Source organism: Arachis hypogaea, chromosome 10 (assembly GCF_003086295.3).
Source record: "Arachis hypogaea cultivar Tifrunner chromosome 10, arahy.Tifrunner.gnm2.J5K5, whole genome shotgun sequence".
Classification (NCBI taxonomy): domain Eukaryota; kingdom Viridiplantae; phylum Streptophyta; class Magnoliopsida; order Fabales; family Fabaceae; genus Arachis; species Arachis hypogaea.
In genome coordinates, this window is record NC_092045.1 from 88,631,067 (window position 1) to 88,638,669 (window position 7,603).

Below are 7,603 nucleotides of genomic sequence, written 5' to 3' on the forward strand. Positions count from 1 at the left end.
TCTCAACGCCAGCTCACTCACTCCCTCACTTCCATTCTGCCGCCGAACTTTTCCTATCGCATCGCAAGTTGGACCTTCGACGCTCACTCCCTCCTGCTCATGTAGCTAATGATTTGGCAGTGGAAGCAGAGTAGCCGGGCTCGCCTCATACCTCCGTTGCAAAGCTCTGTTCCACCATCGCCGGCGCCATCTCTGTTCTACCGGTCAGCGCTGCTCTCCCTCTTGATAAGAATCTACTTTGTTCTATGCTTCTATCTTATAGGTATTTGTTTATAACAATAATTGTTGAATAATTATTGTCTTTAATTTCCTGTATGCACTTGATTCAGTAGACACATGTAAGAGATATTGCAGATTTCGTCCATCATAAGGTTCAGTCACCACCTATCTTGACTGGACATTCATTTGGAATACTTATCATTCAGTATTATAACTCCTCTTTGGGAAGCAACAACCATGAAGGTACTTTCCAATTTCTTTCTAATTCTACTACTTGTTTTTGTAGTCAATTAAGGTACTAGTATGTTACTAATCCCCCCATCATATGAATATCATATATCATTTTAGTCTCAGATACCTACTTTCCTTAAAGCTTTTAATCTGATTGAGTTTGATTATATTAATAGAAAATACATATCCAAAGCTTAGAGGAGCTATCCTTGTTTGCTCTGTGCCTTCTTCTGGTAACAGGTTAGTAACTAAGATCTCTAGTGCGTTATCATTACTTTTGAATAAAGTGATTGTACCCTAACCCAATTGTGATTTCACTTGTTGAGAATTCTTTTTTATTTTTGTTAGTGGTCTTGTCTGGTGATATCTCTTTACCAAGCCAATTGCTGCCTTCAAGGTATTTTGAACAGACTTTCTCAAGAATGTGATTCTTCTGTATTTACCTTCTTGGCCGTAGATGACATGCAGCTTGGCAATAAAAGCTTTTCAAACCTCTCTTCCTCTTTGTAGAGAGACATTTTTCTCAGCCACAATGGAGGATCATATTGTTAAAAGATTTATTTGTCATCATGTCAATTGAAATTTGATATCAGAAGAATATGGATAAGAACTTAAGTTATGTTTTATGGAGCCATGGAATTACAGAATCCATGAGTTTTTAAAGAAATAAAGCACACTGGTCTACCATAGCTATGACTTTATTTGGTTTAATTCAAATATATAAGTCTAGAAACTAAAATTGATGGTATAGTACCATCAATTCTATTCTTGCTCATGTCCATAATCTTGATGTTCAGGTTACTCGCGAACTCTGGAAGAGAGCCGGTTAAATGATTCTCACTGAGAATTAACATGCTTAGAGTTTCACATCTTTCTACCTCAGAAGGTATGCTACCTTGAAGTTTATTGAATCCCATTTTTAGAACACATAATTGTCTTCCAAGGCAGAGATTGGGTGGGTTATTATTTCATTGTAAGGTTGATGAGCGGATAATTTATACGCTTTTTGGCATTATTTTTAGTATGTTTTTAGTATGTTTTAGTTAGTTTTTATTATATTTTTATTAGTTTTTAGTTAAAATTCACTTTTCTGGACTTACTATGAGTTTGTGTGTTTTTCTGTGATTTCAGGTATTTTCTGGCTGAAATTGAGGGATCTGAGCAAAAATCTGATTCAGAGGCTGAAAAGGACTGCAGATGCTGTTGGATTCTGACCTCCCTGCACTCGAAGTAGATTTTCTGGAGCTATAGAAGCCCAATTTTCGCGCTCTCAACTGAGTTGGAAAGTAGACATCCTGAGCTTTCCAGAAATGTATAATAGTCCATACTTTGCCCGAGATTTGATGGCCCAAACAGGCATTCCAAGTCAGCTCTAGAATTCTGGCGTAAAACGCCGGAACTGGCACAAGAATGGGAGTTAAAACGCCCAAACTGGCACAAAAGCTGGCGTTTAACTCCAAGAAGAGTCTCTACACTTGAAAGCTTCAATGCTAAGCCCAAGCACACACCAAGTGGGCCCGGCAGTGAATTTTTATGTCATTTACTCATCTTTGTAAACCTTAAGCTACTAGTTCTCTACAAATAGGACCTTTTGCTATTGTATTAGACATCTTGGTTCTTCTGGTTCCCTCTCTGGGGCCAAAGCCAATGATCACCATTATCACTTATGTATTTTCAATGGTGGAGTTTCTACACACCATAGATTAAAGTGTGGAGCTCTGCTATACCTCGAGTATTAATGCAATTTCTATTGTTCTTCTATTCAATTCATCTTATTCTTGTTCTAAGATATCACTTGTTCCTCAACTTGATGAATGTGATGATCTGTGACACTCATCATCATTCTCACCTATGAACGTGTGCCTGACAACTGGTGGACGAAATTGTGATTGCCCTATTTGTATTTGCCTGAGATTTATTTAATGGCTCTTTGGCATATGTGATCACAACTACGTTCAACTTAACCAGCAAGTGTACTGGGTCATCCAAGTAATACCTTACGTGAGTAAGGGTCGATCCCACAGAGATTGTTGGTATGAAGCAAGCTATGGTTACCTTGTAAATCTCAGTTAGGCAGATTATTGGTTTAAATTTGATTAATGGAATAAATAGAAAATAAAAGGGATAGAAATACTTATGTAAATCAATAGTGGGAATTTCAGATAAGCGTATGGAGATGCTGTGCTCCTCTTGAATCTCTACTTTCTTATTACATTCATCCAATCCTTCCTACTCCTTTCCATGGAAAGCTGTATGTAGGGCATCACCGTTGTCAATGGCTACATCCCATCCTCTCAGTGAAAACGTTTCTATGCTCTGTCACAGCAGGGCTAATCATCTGTCGGTTCTCAATCAGGTTGGAATAGAATCCCTTGATTCTTTTGCGCTTGTCATCACGCCCAGCCTTCAGGGGTTTGAAGCTCGTCACAGTCATTCAATCCCAGAATCCTACTCGGAATACCATAGACAAGGTTTAGACTTTCCGGATCCTCATGAATGCTGCCATCTATCTAGCTTATACCACAAAGATTCTGTTGGAGAATCTAAGAGATATGTGCCCGGCCTAGAGTAGAACGGAAGTGGTTGTCAGTCACGCGCGTTCATAGGTGAGAATGATGATGAGTTTCACGGATCATCACATTCATCAAAGTTAAGTGTAACGTATATCCTGGAATAAGGATAGAAGAGAATTGAATAGAAAGTAATAGTAATTGTATTGAAACTTGAGGTACAGCAGAGCTCCACACCCTTAATCTATGGTGTGCAGAAACTCCATTGTTGAAAATACATAAGTAAAAGGTTCAGGCATGGCCGAATGGCCAGCCCTCTCCATGATCAAGTGACCGAATAGTCCAAAGATTAAACTGTCAAAAGATGTCTAATACAATAGTAACTTATCCTATTTATACTAGACTAGCTACTAGGGTTTACATGAGTAAGTATTTGATGTATAAATCCACTTCCGGGGCCCACTTGGTGTATGCTTGGGCTGAGCTTGATCTATCCACGAGCTGAGGCTTTTCATGGAGTTGAACTCCAAGTTATAACGTGTTTTGGGCGTTCAACTCCGGATCATGACGTTTTTCTGGCGTTTAACTCCAGACAACAGCATGTACTTGGCGTTCAACGCCAAGTTACGTCATCAATTTCCAAATAAAGTATAGACTATTATATATTGATAGAAAGCTCTGGATGTCTACTTTCCAACGCCGTTGAGAGCGCGCCAATTGGAGTTCTGTATCTCTAGAAAATCCATTTCGAGTACAGGGAGGTCAGATTCCAACAGCATCAGCAGTCCTTTTGTCAGCCTTTTTCAGAGTTTTGCTCAAATCCCTCAATTTCAGCCAGAAATTACCTGAAATCACAGAAAAACACACAAACTCATAGTAAAGCCCAGAAATGTGAATTTAACATAAAAACTGATGAAAACATCCCTAAAAGTAGCTTGAACTTACTAAAAACTACCTAAAAACAATGCCAAAAAGCGTATAAATTATCCGCTCATCAACAACCACCTCCGTTCTACCTTAGATTGAGTGGATATCTCTTGGATCCCTTAATCGGAATCTTCGTGGTATAAGCTAGAATTGATGGCGGCATTCAAGAGAATCCGGAAGGTCTAAACCTTATCTGTGGTATTCTGAGTAGGATTCAAGGATTGAATGACTGTGACGAGCTTCAAACTCACGATTGTGGGGCGTTAGTGATAGACGCAAAAGAATCACTGGATTCTATTCCGACATGATCGAGAACCGATAGCTGAATAGCCGTGCTGTGACAGAGCGCGTTGAACATTTTCACTGAGAGGACGGGACTGTAGCCATTGACAACGGTAATGCCCAACATACAGCTTGCCATGGAAAGGAGTAAGAAGGATTGGATGAAGACAGTAGGAAAGCAGAGAGACGAAAGGGACAAAGCATCTCCATACGCTTATCTGAAATTCTCACCAATGAATTACATAAGTATCTCTATCTTTATTTTATGATTTATTCATAAATCATTCATAACCATTTGAATCTGCCTGACTGAGATTTACAAGATGACCATAGCTTGCTTCATACCAACAATCTCCGTGGGATCGACCCTTACTCACGTAAGGTTTATTACTTGGACGACCCAGTGCACTTGCTGGTTAGTTGTGCGAAGTTGTGATAAAGAGTTGAGATTGCAATTGTGCGTACCATGTTGATGGCGCCATTGATGATCATAATTTCGTGCACCAAGTTTTTGGCGCCATTGCCGGGGATTGTTTGAGTTTGGACAACTGACGGTTCATCTTGTTGCTTAGATTAGGTATTTTTCTTCAGAATTCTTAAGAATGAATTCTAGAGTTTCAAGGTGATGTTCTTATCATCACCAAAGCTGATTGATTTTCATCAATTTAGCTCTTGAATGTAATGTCCTGTTGAAGCTTGGCTAGCCATGTCTAATTTCTTTAGACTAAAGCTTTAGACTAACATTGCATGATTCCTGGAATTCTCATTAAGAATTTTGATATCCTTATTTTCTTTTCCACATAAATTTCAAAAAAAACCAAAAAAAATTACAAAATCATAAAAACAAAAAATATTTCTTGTTTGGGTCTAGTGTCTCATTTTAAGTTTGGTGTCAATTGCATGTTTCTATTCTTCTTGCATTTTTTGAGTTCATTCATGTGTCTTCATTGATCTTCAAGTTGTTCTTGATGATTTCCTTGCTCTGATCTTTAAATTCTCTTGTCTTGAGTGTTTTGCTGTTTCACATATGCATTCTCAACTTGTTAGTGTCAGTAGTATACAAACTTCTAAGTTTGGTGCCTTGCATGCATTGTTTATTTGATCTTAGTTTCATTTTGATTATTCCTCATTATTAAAAATCCAAAAAAAATTTTAATTTGTGTCTTTTCAAGTCAATAATACAGAGAATTGAAGATTCAGAACATACAGCAGAGGAATTACACAGAAAAAGCTGGGCGTTCAAAATACCTAATGAGGAAGGAAAACTGGCGTTTAAACACTAGCCAGGGTGCCTGGCTGGGCATTTAACGCCCAAAAGGGTAGCATTTTGGGCGTTAAACGCCAGAATGGATACCATTCTGGGCGTTTAACGCCAGGATGGCACAAGAGCGAAGATTTTGTTTTTAATTCAAATTTTTTTTCAAGTTTTCAAAATTTTTCAAAATCAAATCTTTTTCAAATCATATCTTTTCAATCATATCTTTTCAAAATTAATTTCTCTCCATTTTCAAAAATACTTGCTAACAATTAATGATTTGATTCAACATTTCAAGTATGTTGCCTTTTCTGTTGAGAAAGGTTTAATGTTTGAATAATATCTTTTCTTGTTAGCCAAGTCATTAATTTTCAAAATCAAATCTTTTTAAATTGTTTTTCAATCATATCTTTTTAAAACCATAACTTTTCAATCATATCTTTTTAATCACATCTTTTTCAAAATAGTTTTCAATCATATCTCTTTGATTTGCAATTTCAAAATCTTTTTCAAAATCACTTAATTTCTTTCCTAATCTTAGTTTTCAAAAACCAATTACCATTTTTCAAAATTTCTTTTAACTAATTCACTTTAATTTTCGAAAATTTCTTCCCCTCTTCTCACATCCTTCTATTTATAGACTAACACTCCTCATCAATGCACAATTCGAACTCTATCTTTCTAGGTTCGAATTCTTCTACCTCGGCCTTCTATTTTTCTTTTCCTCTGACATCTCAAGGAATCTCTATACTGTGACATAGAGGATTCTATATTTTCTTGTTCTCTTCTCTTTCATATGAGCAGGAGCAAAGACAAAAGCATTCTTGTTGAGGCTGACCCTGAACCTGAACCTGAAAGGACCTTGAAGTGAAAGCTAAGAGAAGCTAAAGCACAACTCTCTGTAGAGGACCTAACAGAATTCTTCAAAGAAGAAGACATGGCAGCCGAAAACAACAACAATGCCAACAATGCAAGGAAAGTGCTGGGTGACTTTACTGTACCTACTCCCGACTTCTATGGGAGAAGCATCTCTATCCCTGCCATTGGAGCAAACAACTTTGAGCTTAAGCCTCAATTAGGTTCTCTAATGAAACAGAATTGCAAGTTCCATGGACTTCCATTGGAAGATCCTCATCAGTTTTTAGCTGAATTCTTGCAAATCTGTGACACTGTCAAGACCAATGGGGTTGACCCTAAGGTCTACAAACTTATGCTATTCCCTTTTGCTGTAAGAGACAGAGCTAGAATATGGTTGGACTCACAACCTAAAGAAAGCCTGAACTCTTGGGAAAAGCTAGTCAATGCCTTCTTGGCAAAGTTCTTTTCACCTCAAAAATTGAGTAAGCTTAGAGTGAAAGTCCAAACCTTCAGACAGAAGGAAGGTGAATCCCTCTATGAAGCTTGGGAAAGATACAAACAATTGATCAGAAAGTGTCCTTCTAACATGCTTTCTGAATGGAGCATCATAGGTATCTTCTATGATGGTCTGTCTGAACTGTCCAAGATGTCATTGGATAGCTCTGCTGGAGGATCTCTTCATCTGAAAAAGACACCTGCAGAAGCTCAAGAACTCATTCAAATGGTTGAAAATAACCAATTCATGTACACTTCTGAAAGGAATCCTGTGAACAATGGGACGAATCAGAAGAAGGGAGTTCTTGAGATTGATACTCTGAATGCCATATTGGCTCAGAACAAAATATTGACTCAGCAAGTCAATATGATTTCTCAAAGTCTGTCTGGAATGCAAGCTGCACCAGGCAGTACTAAGGACGCTTCATCTGAAGAAGAAGCTTATGATCCTGAGAACCCATCAATGGAAGAGGTGAATTACATAGGAGAACCCTATGCAAACACCTATAATCCTTCATGGAGAAATCATCCAAAACTCTCTTGGAAGGATCAACAGAGACCTCAACAAGGTTTCAACACCAATAATGGTGGAAGAAACAGGTTTAGCAATGGCAAGCCTTTTCCATCATCTTCTCAGCAACAGACAGAGAATTCTAAGCAGAGCCACTCTGACTTAGCAACCATGGTCTCTGATCTAATCAAAACCACTCAAAGTTTCATGACTGAAACAAGGTCCTCCATTAGAAACTTGGAGGCACAAGTGGGTCAGCTGAGCAAGAAAGTCACTGAACTCCCTCCTAGCACTCTTCCAAGCAATACAGAAGAG

General features: G+C 38.1%; 1 non-coding gene across 1 annotated transcript; it reads right to left on the reverse strand.

Annotated features, from left to right (window-relative positions):
* Positions 1-6,766: 6,766 nt before the first annotated feature.
* On the reverse strand, positions 6,767-6,874 carry LOC112718499 (small nucleolar RNA R71). The gene has a single exon (XR_003160837.1). It is a non-coding gene; the product is annotated as a small nucleolar RNA R71 (small nucleolar RNA).
* Positions 6,875-7,603: the final 729 nt, after the last annotated feature.